This window comes from Ictidomys tridecemlineatus, chromosome 4 (genome assembly GCF_052094955.1).
Source record: "Ictidomys tridecemlineatus isolate mIctTri1 chromosome 4, mIctTri1.hap1, whole genome shotgun sequence".
NCBI lineage: Eukaryota > Metazoa > Chordata > Mammalia > Rodentia > Sciuridae > Ictidomys > Ictidomys tridecemlineatus.
Window position 1 is genome coordinate 3,574,241 of NC_135480.1, and position 12,661 is coordinate 3,586,901.

General features: G+C 51.6%; 1 long non-coding RNA gene across 1 annotated transcript in view; it reads left to right on the forward strand.

Annotated features, from left to right (window-relative positions):
* LOC144376948 (uncharacterized) overlaps positions 1-11,527 on the forward strand; it is a 30,819-nt gene extending 19,292 nt beyond the window's left edge. The window contains exon 2 of the long non-coding RNA XR_013437358.1: positions 7,992-11,527. This is a non-coding gene — a long non-coding RNA (uncharacterized LOC144376948). The remainder of the gene's footprint in view (positions 1-7,991) is intronic.
* Positions 11,528-12,661: the final 1,134 nt, after the last annotated feature.

Sequence of the window (12,661 nt, forward strand, 5' to 3'; positions counted from 1 at the left end):
GTGTAGGACAGCAGTCCTCAGGCTGCGCCTGCCCTGAGTGACTCCATGGTGTGTAGGACAGCAGTCCTCAGGCTGCGCCTGCCCTGAGTGACTCCATGGTGTGTAGGACAGCAGTCCTCAGGCTGTGCCTGCCCTGAGTGACTCCATGGTGTGTAGGACAGCAGTCCTCAGGCTGTGCCTGCCCTGGTGACTCCATGGTGTACAGAACAGCAGTCCTCAGGCTGTGCCTGCCCTGAGTGACTCCATGGTGTGTGGAACAGCAGTCCTCAGGCTGTGCCTGCCCTAATGACTCCATGGTGTGTAGAACAGCAGTCCTCAGGCTGTGCCTGCCCTGAGTGACTCCATGGTGTTTAGAACAGCAGTCCTCAGGCTGTGCCTGCCCTAGTGACTCCATGGTGTGTGGAACAGCAGTCCTCAGGCTGTGCCTGCCCTAATGACTCCATGGTGTGTAGAACAGCAGTCCTCAGGCTGTGCCTGCCCTGAGTGACTCCATGGTGTATAGAACAGCAGCCCTCAGGCTGTGCCCTGAGTGACTCCATGGTGTGTAGGACAGCAGTCCTCAGGCTGCGCCTGCCCTGAGTGACTCCATGGTGTGTAGGACAGCAGTCCTCAGGCTGCGCCTGCCCTGAGTGACTCCATGGTGTGTAGGACAGCAGTCCTCAGGCTGTGCCTGCCCTAGTGACTCCATGGTGTGTAGGACAGCAGTCCTCAGGCTGTGCCTGCCCTGAGTGACTCCATGGTGTGTAGGACAGCAGTCCTCAGGCTGTGCCTGCCCTGAGTGACTCCATGGTGTACAGAACAGCAGTCCTCAGGCTGTGCCTGCCCTAGTGACTCCATGGTGTGTAGAACAGCAGTCCTCAGGCTGTGCCTGCCCTAGTGACTCCATGGTGTGTGGAACAGCAGTCCTCAGGCTGTACCTGCCCTAGTGACTCCATGGTGTGTGGAACAGCAGTCCTCAGGCTGTGCCTGCCCTGAGTGACTCCATGGTGTACAGAACAGCAGTCCTCAGGCTGTGCCTGCCCTAGTGACTCCATGGTGTGTAGAACAGCAGTCCTCAGGCTGTGCCTGCCCTAGTGACTCCATGGTGTGTAGGAGAGCAGTCCTCAGGCTGTGCCTGCCCTAGTGACTCCATGGTGTGTAGAACAGCAGTCCTCAGGCTGTGCCTGCCCTAGTGACTCCATGGTGTGTAGAACAGCAGTCCTCAGGCTGTGCCTGCCCTAGTGACTCCATGGTGTGTAGAACAGCAGTCCTCAGGCTGTGCCTGCCCTAGTGACTCCATGGTGTGTGGAACAGCAGTCCTCAGGCTGTACCTGCCCTAGTGACTCCATGGTGTGTAGAACAGCAGTCCTCAGGCTGTGCCTGCCCTGGTGACTCCATGGTGTGCAGAACAGCAGTCCTCAGTCTGTGCCTGCCCTAGTGACTCCATGGTGTGTGGAACAGCAGTCCTCAGGCTGCACCTGCCCTAGTGACTCCATGGTGTGTAGAACAGCAGTCCTCAGGCTGTGCCTGCCCTAGTGACTCAATGGTGTGTAGAACAGCAGTCCTCAGGCTGTGCCTGCCCTGGTGACTCCATGGTGTGCGGAACAGCAGTCCTCAGGCTGTACCTGCCCTAGTGACTCCATGGTGTGTAGGACAGCAGTCTTCAGGCTGTGCCTGCCCTAGTGACTCCATGGTGTGTAGAACAGCAGTCCTCAGGCTGTGCCTGCCCTGGTGACTCCATGGTGTGCAGAACAGCAGTCCTCAGGCTGTACCTGCCCTAGTGACTCCATGGTTTGTAGAACAGCAGTCTTCAGGCTGTGCCTGCCCTAGTGACTCCATGGTGTGTAGAATAGCAGTCCTCCGGCTGTGCCTGCCCTGGTGACTCCATGGTGTGTAGAACAGCAGTCCTCAGGCTGTACCTGCCCTAGTGACTCCATGGTGTGTGGAACAGCAGTCCTCAGGCTGCACCTGCCCTGGTGACTCCATGGTGTACAGGACAGCAGTCCTTGGGCTGTGCCTGTCCTAGTGACTCCATGGTGTGCAGAACAGCAGTCCTCAGGCTGTGCCTGCCCTGAGCGACTCCATGGTGTACAGGACAGCAGTCCTTGGGCTGTGCCTGTCCTAGTGACCCCATGGTGTGCACAAGAGCAGTTCTCAGCAGCACCTGCCTTGAGTGTCTTCATGGTGTACAAATTATATAGAGTTCCCAGGCTGCCTGCCCTGACTTATTCTATCTTGTAAAGCACTAGTCTTTCATTGGTGTCTCCATTTTGAGTTTGAATACTGAGGTGCAATGACTCTACATTTTGTTTGTACAAGTAAACAGCCTCCTTTTGCCTGGCACAACCATAGGCACAAATTGATAAATAAATTAACTGTACTAATAAAAATGACCTGTGGACTTATCAAATTAATCAGAAGCATGTGGTGGATGATGGGCCTATCCAACTGGGTCAGGAAAACCAGGCCCAGGAGCGTAGTGAACACACCAGACCACTGAATGAAGCAGCCCCCTCACTTGAGACCCATAGAAGGAGAAGTACTCAAACTGGACACAGTGGAAGCCTGACCACACCTGGTCACAAGCCTTACCCAGGAATATTGCCACAGCAATGAACCTTCAATCCTCTGTCCTGGGGCTTCAGCAGGACGTGGTTCCTCCTGCTGGTGGCCACCATCACGCCCCACTCCAAGCTGCAGTCTTGAAGTGCTACTCCAAGCTGACACTCTGAACCCTGGGCCAGAATAAGTTCCTGTGTTCTGACAGCTCTGGGCCTGGAGCAAGTTCTTCAGCTGGTTGGGATTAGTTCCTAATCTTACCTGACCACCTACAGTGTCTGCCTTTGTTCTCAGGCCTGAACCCTGGTGCTGCCTTAACCCTTTCTTAGCCTGTCTGTGATTGCTGGGCTTAGGACTGTCAGGTGACCCAGTGTTTTCAGAACTCCGCTGCTGATGGTGGCGCAGCCTGTGGATTTCTGCTATTGAATAAATTCTGACTTTGTGGGAAGAGGCAGACATGTTTGGTCTGTTCATGACATGGCTTGCTCATGACCGCACGCAGTATCCTGTAGCTCCTCTTCAGCAAGGTGTCTGGTCAGGATCCTGCCCATTCCCAATGGAATTGTATTTGAATTTAGTGGTCTTTGTGCATAAATTGGATAAAAAGTTTCTTGTTGTATATATAATTTGAATTTTTTTTTTCTCATCATTTTAGCATGATCTTTCTCAGAACAAATACTTAAATTTTAGTGTTATGTCCAAGAACTCTTCATCCAACCCCAGGTCATGAGATTCTCACCTCTTTTCTTATGAAAGTGTTATAAACCAGCTGTGTTCGTCCCAGTGCAGGCTGTGGACTGAGAGTCAGGAGCACCAGTGCCTGCAGGCAGGAGAAAATGGTGTTTCCTCTCAAAACGAGAGTGGACTCATCCTTTCTCCACCTTTTTGTTTTATTTTGGCCCTCAATAGATTGGGTGACCACACTGGTGAGGGAGTCTTATCTCAATCAACTGATTTGAGCATTCATCTATTTCAGAAACAGATGCAGACCTAGAAATAATGCATATAATGCATTCTGTACCAGCCATCTGGGCATCCCTTAGCCCAGTCAAGTTGACACAGAGTCAAACATCACACTGCCCCCGCACCATTTATTGGAAAAATTTTTTCTTATACCATTGAATTTCTTTTGCATCTTTGTTTAAAAAATTAATAGATTGTATTTGCAAGGATTTATTTCCAAACTCTTTATTTCACTCTAGTTATTACATATCTGACTTTTTGCAAATACCAGATTATCCAGATTTTTGTAGCTTTGATACTTTAAAAATTAGATAGGGTGAGTCCTCCAACTTATTATTTCTTTTTCAAAATTACTTAATTTCTGTTTATATATGCATTTCTTTGCCTTTATATATGTAGTTGAGACTTGGATAAGAATTATATTAAACATATGATTAATTTGTGGACAGCTGACATCATCTTTACTATATTGAGTCTTCCAATCTATGAACATAGTATGTTCTTATTTCTTTATACTTTCTTTAATTTTTTCCACTTGATTTTTATGAATTTAGCATATAGATCTTGTGCATGTATTGTTAGATTTATACCTAAATGTTTAAAATTTTAGGAGCTACTGTAAAAGGTATTATGCATTTAATTTTTGTTTCTCATTGTTCTTTACTAATATATATTATGGCTGATTTTTTTTTGTATTGACCTTGTACTCTGTGATGATGCTAAACTCACTTATTAGTTCTGGGAGTGATTTGTTAAGTTTATTGGGCAATTTTTACATAGTCTATGATGTCATTTGCAAAATAGAAATATATTTATTCTTATTTTCTGATTCAGATATATTTTCCTGCTATATTATTTATTTATTTATAGATAATTCTTTTCCTGGGCATAGAATTCTAGATTTGTTGTTATAATCTTATGTCACTCAGTTTTTTATTCCATTATATTTGAACTTTTGTGGTTTTCAACAGCAATTTAGCTATCAGTCTTTTAATTAATAATTTGAAGACAATGCTTTTTTTTCTTGACTTGCATTAACATTTCCTTTTTTGTTTTTTTGATAGTTATGTGACTCTGGTGTACTCAGGTTGATGCTACTTGTATTTATTTTGCTTAAGGTTTGCAGAAATTCTTGAAATTATAATTTAGTGTGTTTTGTCAGTTTCATAAAACTCTCAACCAGTCTCTTCAAAATGTTAAAGAATCTCCTCTTCCCCATTCTCTCTCCTCTATGAGACTGAATATATGTAGTAAGACATTTTCATCTTATCTTGTATATCTATAATGCTCTTTTCTGGATATATACATCTTTTAATCTCCATGCCTGAGTACACAAATTCTTCCATCTTCTGCATTTAAGATGCTGTTAAACATATGTATTAAGATCTCAGTTCATAAGCTTTTTTGGTCCTAAAATTTCCTTTATTTGTAACTTTTAATTTTTAAATAATCATAGATTCTCAGGGAGTTAGGAAAAAGAGTTCCCATATACCCTCCATGCATTATCTGTCAAAGGGAGTGTTTTATAGAACTGTAGTAAAATATCAAAACCAGGAAAGTCACTTGGTCACAAACCCCAGGCCTGACCCAGATCACATTGTTTTAAATGCACCCACTTGTGTTGTGTGAACACACTTGTGTGTGTGTGTGTGTGTGTGGTGTGTAGTTTTGTGCCATTGTATTGCATGTGCACATTTGTGTACGCAGGACAATCAAGACTCAGAACCTCTCCATCACCCCAAGATCCTCCTCCCACTCCTCTCGCCCCTCCCCAGGTTAGTAGGAACAGGGCTTCCTCGTTTGGTAATCTGAGAACGTGGTAGAAATGGCGTCCTACGGTGTACCATCGTTCCTGATGAGCTGTCTCCACTCTACACAGTTCTCCTGAGACCCTCTGGTTGCTTGTGTTTTCTTATTTCCCTCTCCTGCTGGGTAGTACGCATGGCTTCACCACCCACCTGCTGAAGCACCCTTGGCCCGCGCACCGTCCCTGGGTTTTGGTGATTAAAAAAGGATGGGTTGCACACATGCACATGTGCGTTTGCGGAGATACCAGCATTTATTTTGGGGGGCTAAATGGCCAGGAGTCAGTGCTTGGACATTATGGAAAGTGTATGATGAGTTTTCAAAGACGTCTTCAACCCCCAAGTAATTTCCGGAGCGTCTGTACCAAGGTATCATCCCACCAGAAAAGTAGGATGCATCCAGTTTACAGATGTGGGAGAGGTCAGTTTCTCCACCCACTTTCCAGATTCATGTCCTCACCATTTTTAAAGTGGTTCTAATGGGTATTTGTCCACTTTGGGAAAACCTCCAGATCTTTTGTTATGTTTTCTAATTTCTATTTTTTAATGCTGAGTTCCTGAGAACCCTTTCTATATTCTAGACCAGAAGTCTTGTCAGTCATGTAGTCTGCATATATTTTCCCCATCTGTGTAGCTTCTCTCTCAATCCTCCTAACACGGTAAAAATTTTTAAATCGAATAAAGTCCAATTTATCAAAGTTCACCCTTTTTTTTAGTTGTATATGGACATAATACCTTTACTTGTCTAATGTGAGGATTGAACCAGTGCCTCACGTGTGCTAGGCAAGCATTTTACCACAACCCCAGCCCCAAAGTCAGCTTTTACAGATCACGCTGTTGGTGTTATGTGTAAGAGCTCGCACTTTGTTCTCCATGCTCAAGTTTTTTCTCCTGTTTTACATTCATATTTATCAATGGGTTGGTTGGTTTTTGCTTAATATGTATAGGTGTGTTTTATTGTTTTTGCTCTGTTTGGTTTTTCTGTCTGGTTACTCCAGCACCATTTCTTGAAGATGACCATCTTCTCTCTAGTGAATTGCCTTTACGACTTCACAAGTCAGCAGACAGTACTTGTGTGGGTCTTTCTGATTCCCTCTTCCGTCCTGTTGAACATCTGCCTACCTCTCCGTCCTGCCTCAATTATCATGCTACAAAGCATGCCTTATAGAGTGGCTCCTCCGTCTTCTTCTTTTCAAAACTGCACTAGCTGTTTGAGCTTCTTTGTCTTTCCACATAGATTTTAGAGTGGCCTTATCTATATTTACAAAGAGTCTGGCTTACATCTTGGTGGGAATTGCATCAGACCCATAGACCAGCTTGTGGGGAACCTGCGTCCACTGCACCGAGTCCTTCCGTCAGGACATGGCACATGTGTCTCTCTACACTTTGCATAGCCTTCTGATTTCTTTCATTGGATTTTCTGGTTTTCATGGTACGCCTGACGTGCACACGTGGTGTTTATGTCTGAACGTCACTGCTGAGTGACGATCAATAGCATGTGTGATGGTTGGATCTGGAATGTCCCCCAGAGGCCCTGTGTTGAAGCCTTGGTCCCCAGTGCAGCGGTGCCGAGAGGCTAGCGTTGGGGCGTGATGGGGTCTCCAGGGCTCTGACCACATCAGTGGACTCATCCATTGATGGATTCATAATTTGACGGCGTTATGGGAGGAGGTGGGAACCTTAGGAGGTGGGGCTAGTCAGAGGAAGCCAGTCACTGGGGTGTGTCCCTCACCCTGTCCCCTGCTTCCTGACTGCCTTGGGCTGAGCAGCCCTCCTGCACCAAGCCCTTCCTCCACGATGTTCTGTTTTGCCTCAGGCCCAGAGCAATGGAGCCACTGAGCAGGAACGGAGCCTGGGAAACCGAGAGCCCAAATAAATCTTTCCTCCTCCGAGTTGATTTTCTCACGTATCTTGTCACAGTGGGGTTTTGAGTTTTTATTTTAGATATAATGGTAGTAGAGTGTGTTTCGACACATCATCCGTACATGGGGGACGACTTCCCACTCCTGTGGTTGTACGTGGTGTGAGTGTCTCTGTCGTGTGTTCGTGGGAACGTGGGAGGGGAGTCTGCCCCTCTCCACAGTCTTGCCCATCACCCTCCCCTTCATTCCCTTGATCTCATCCAGTGAACCTCTATTCCCCCCCCACACACAGTGTGTTTTTAGTTCCTATATTTGTTACCAGTATGTAGAATTAGCTCTTTATGTACAGACGGGGTTCCCCAAGACCCTGCGGAACTCACAGTTGGTTCTTGGGGTTTTGCTGGGGAGCCCTGGGGATTCTGCAGAGGCTATCACGTCCCGTGAGTATTTACCTGATGCCTGGGCAACTCTCTAGTGCTTGCCGTAGCCTCTCTGTGAGTGTGTGTGTGTGTGTGTGTGTGTGTGAGGGGGGGAGGGAGAGAGAGCGCTTCCCCGCTTGCTCCAGTGACTCGGTTTCCTTACACAGCTATTCCATCCAATCAGGAGAGGAAGTCTCATACTGACTTTAAACATAGATGAATGGGTCATCTGTGAATTTTAAACATTCAGGCCTCTAGGATGGACTTGTATTTATTTTGATTTGTTCCATCTGGCCCAGGCCAAGTGGATTTCTTTCAAGAATAAGCAGTCTATTTTTTTTTTTCCTGGTAAGTTCTAAGCCAAATTGAATAGAATCTTTTTTTTTCTTTAAATGCTTTTTAAGGTGGAAGACATGTGCGGCATCTAAGACCAGCTGTAGCAGCATACTGAGCCCACAGACCCCCACCCCACCCACCGCCCACACCTGGCCGACTCTGCTTCCTGATGGTCTCCGCCCTCTGCCCCTGTCCGGCATTTCTCTGCGGCAACTCCCAGGTGTAACGGAATTCAATCTACACTTATTTCAGTGTGTATCTAACAGGAAGGCTCTTAGAAGGGCACGCCATTGTCATACCTAAAGACCACCAGCATTTCCTAGGCCCAGTACCATCAGTGGTGGGTGAGGCTGTGCCAGGAGCATTGTCCTCACAAGGCCAGGCAGAGGTGGCTCTGGGATCCCGGGTGCGGCCCGGCAGAGCGCGTGCATACATCTGGGCCCAGCTATTTTTAAAGTGCTTTTTCTCCCATTATCTCAATGGGCGTGGAGAGGCTGAAGGACGGAGCTCCACATGTCACGCCACTTTCTGGAACCATTGCTACTAATGGGGTGAATCCTACGGGAAGGCTGTCCTCTGGACAGGCAGATTGCTGAAACGGGGGTGGCTTACCATCCTGAAGGGGGCAGAGGGGGCCCAGAGCTGCGGAACCCAGGGCTATCCACCGGGAAGCCACTGCTGCCCTCCAGCCCAGGGCAGCTGCCCTCCCAGGACCAGGAGAGACAGGGCCCCAGGCAGGAGCAGACTCTGCTCAGGGGGCAGTGTGCTGCAGGAAGGTGTCCCCCGCCCCACTCCCAGCTGGAACCTGACTCCTGGGCAGTGGATCCTGGAGGAGGCGGCCTTTGGGAGGTGATTGGGTCTTCCTGGCCGGTGCCCTGCGGAGACGGAGGAGGCCAGGCTTCTCCTACTTCCACGTGGCGACACAGCTCAAAGGCGCCATCTATGGGTCAGAGAGGGACCTCTGCAGACCCAGGGCAGGATCTCACCCAGGGTCGGAGCTTTGCTGGGCAGCCAGGGAGCTACGGCCTCTGCCTGGTCATCTGGGGACAATGCTCCTGGCCACAGCCTCACTGACCTCTGATGACACTGGGGGTAGGGAATGCTGGTGGTTTTAAGGCCTGACCACGGTGTGGCCTTCTAAGAGCCTTCCTGTTGGATACGCAGACTGAAGTAAGTGTGAATAAATCTCGTCACAGGCCACTGCCGTCTGCAGCCGGCCGCCTCCTGCCCCCGGGCTCCTCTTCTGCTCTCGTGTCAGTCTCATTGGATGGTCCGGGGGGCTCTCGTCCGGAGGTTCTTCACTGAATTACCAAACAAGGTGGCACCCACAGGCACCAGAAGCGGTTAGGGCTTGGACAAGTCATTTTGGGGTCCACCCTTCGGCCCTCTCCAAATCTCTTTTTGGCCCAAGACCTCAGAGAGGGCACAAGCCCAGAGATGGCCTTCATGGTCTGTGTGAGGGCCAGTGCACAGAGAAGCCTCCTAGCAGCCTGCGGAGTCTGCCCTCAGGTGGGACCGGCTGGGGAAGGCGGGACTGGCATGTGCATCCACCAGAGGGGAGATATCTGTCTGTGCAGCTGGGGTCCTCCTGGGCTCCAGCCTCTGGTGTCCGGCCTCGACCTGTGGGCCTCTGTAAGACACTCGGGTGCCGATGCAGACACTGGGAACCCTGACCCGATGACCATGGAGACGAGATGGAGTCGCATGAGCACAAATTCACAGCTGAGCCTGCGCTGGGCCTCCGCCTGGGCAGGAAGCGCCAGCTCCACAGGGGAGTCCAGGCCCACTCCTGGAGCCCAGGAAGCAGCTCTCAATGGCTGGGGTGGATCAGGGAGGCACGGCCCAGGCGGACCTCAGCTGGTGCAGGCCCTGTAACCCAGGTGTCTTCACCTGCAGGAAGGAGGAGCCAGTGAGGCACCTGGCTCTGAGGACCCCCTGGTGCAGTGGGAGGCGGGTGAACCAGGCACCTTGGGTCTCTGACACAGTGTGGGTTGGGGTGGGACCCTCCAGGGCCCCCAGGGAGGAGCCAGGGCAGGAGGGCGACTCTGTCCCTACCATCTCAGGTGGTCATTGTAGGGGACGGGGAGCCTGGCTGGTCTGAGGTGCTCTCCAACCCAGGCACCCATGTCTCCAGAGAACAGGAGGCCGGGCTGAGCCCTCGACCACGTCCCACCTGGACCAGCTCACGGAGGCGGCAGTGGCCAGGGACAGACACTGACCATCTGAGCAGCTAAGGGCCACTTCTGGATGCTTCCACCCCAGGAATAGGTTTTCTTTGATGAGTAAAAGAGAAGCATCTAGAATCAAGACTGAGCCTAAAATAAAGATCCAGGCAGGAAATGTTTACGGTTCACACAGACCTGACCCTCCTCCTCTGACCAGCAAGAGCAGGAGCAGAGACGGCAGCTGCCCAGGGCCATGTCCCCGACTTTCCTTGTGAGTGGGCAGGAGTTTTGGGAGACTCTTCACCACAGAGGACAACAGCCACGTCCACCCTGTAACTGGGCTTGCAGACTGACGCCAGGGCACCGGTCACCTCCTCTTTCACAGTCACCAGGAGCCTAAGGACACTTACCAGGAGGAGCCTTTCCACATGGGAAAGGTGGAGAATGCCGGGAAGAGCCGAGGGCCTCTCAGAATCCAGTCTTGTGCCCAAAGGGAAGAGAGGAACCGCCCCCAGATGAGCCTGCTTACAACAGAAGCTCAGTCCCAGCCCTGGCGGGGCGCTGCCGTCACTCTGCAGGGACACCTCCATCTTGGAACACGAGTGTCCATCCCTTTCCTTCCACCTGGAGGACCAGAGCCTTAAAGGTATTTTACTTCAAAGAAAGAAAGAGGTGTCGGGCACCAAGCTCCTGACCGGTGTTCCGGGTGCATCCTGTCCCCGCTCAGTGGGAAGGAAAGCCTTCTGGCAGGCACTGGGCGTGTTGGAAGTGAGTTTCCTTTGGAAATTGTGGTTCAAAGGCTCTGCATGGCTGGACGCAGTGTTCACACCTGCAGTCCAGGGACTCGGGAAGCCTGAGGCAGGAGCACCACGTTTAGAGCCAGCCTGGGTGACTTAGCAAGACCCTGTCTCCACCTCGTGGCTTTTCTGGCACCGGTCAGTTCTCTGGGTCCAGCTGGTCAGTTCAGTTCAGTCTTGACACGGCCCCCAGAGCTGGCTCACAGGGGGCTCCATGGCCCCTCTTCAGACGCGAGGGTCGCATGTGAACGTCCCCCAAGGCTCCTGTGCTGACGGCCTGGTCCCCACGGCAGCCGTGTTGGGAGGTGGCTCCTGGGACGCCATGGGGTCACGCGGGCTCTGACCTCAGGAAGGAACCCCAGATTCCATAGGGCAAGCCGAAGCAGGGCTGAGGACGCCAAGCAGAGCCACGGGAAGGAAGAGACACCTTGTTGAGGACCACAACCAAGTCAAGATGGCGCCTGGGGTTTGCCAGGAGGAGTGGTTTGTGAGCCAGGGCCACCGAGCCATTAAGATGGTGGGGACTCCTTATTGGTGACTGCTGTATCTAGATGATACTAATTGAGTCAAGCTGTGTGTAACCAGTTAGGTATCTATACCTCTGCTGCCTCGCAATAAAGCGGCTTCGCTACCTTGAGCGCCCGCTCGGTTCCCACTGAGTTTCTCTGCAAAAGCAGTTCCCACTTCAACCTTCAAGTCGCTTGTCACCTCCCGTTATTTGCCCAGCCGGACTGTGGCAACACCTGGATTCAGGTACCCACAGGTGACAGCTGGGGAAATCTCTGGCTGAGGCAGTGACGGATGTCTGCCACAAGAGGGCGCTGCTCCCACGCGACTATGGTGGTGGCTGGAGCTCCAGTTGGTGACAGCCACACCCCATGGGGAAGGGCAACAGAAACGCTCAGTCCTCCATGGCCTGAGCCAAAGGTGGCTGGCAGTGGGCGCTGGGCTGCGATGGCCACACAAGTGTGCCACCTAGCGGTGCGTGGATAACAGAGAGAAGGAAGGGAAGCGGGAGGAGCCAAGCCAGGGTGGAGATGTCATGTCAAGGTGCCTGAGCACAGTCCCCTGCTGCCCACGTGCAGGAGCCTGGGGGAGGCCGGCCTCAATCTGGAGCAGGTTGCCAAAGTCAGGGCTGGGCTGGACCTGGGCAGGCTGGGCATGCAGCCTTGACCCCAGGCCCGTGTGCCCTCCTGAAACCGCTGCTGGGCTGCTCACCAGGAGACTGCTTAGACCCTGCAGCCCCAGGCTTGTCCGGGACACTTCTCCCAGAGCAGCCTCTGCCTGCCTGGCTGGTGGCTCTGTGGATCCTCAGGGTCCCTTGGGCTTCAGGCCGGGCAGCGGCTCCGGCTCTGCTGGGAGCTGGACTTCCCTCTCGGTCCGTGGGCTGGGAGTGTGGGGGCAGGGTGGGGGTCCCGGGGTGGGGCTCAGATGCTCAGGCCGGCTTCTCCCCTGAAGGAGAGGGAAAGTGTCCGAGAAGCTCCAAGTTCCCTTTGGGTGGGCCTGTGGACTCTGGTGGGAGTCTCGGGAGGGGTGTAGGGGACAGGAATTAGTGTCCACGTGGAGTCAGGGCAGGACCGTCCACACTCCTTCAAGGCCTCTCCCCTGAGTGGCAGGTCACTAGCTGGAGGGAGATTGGTGTGGGCCAGGCGGCCTGGAGAGAGGACCCTGCCCAGGACGTCCCGTGGAGGAGGGTGACTGGGTGGCAGGGCTGAGCTCAGCAGGACAGCAGGCAAGCCGAGGGGCGATGAAAGCTCTGGTCCCCGAGGCCCCTGC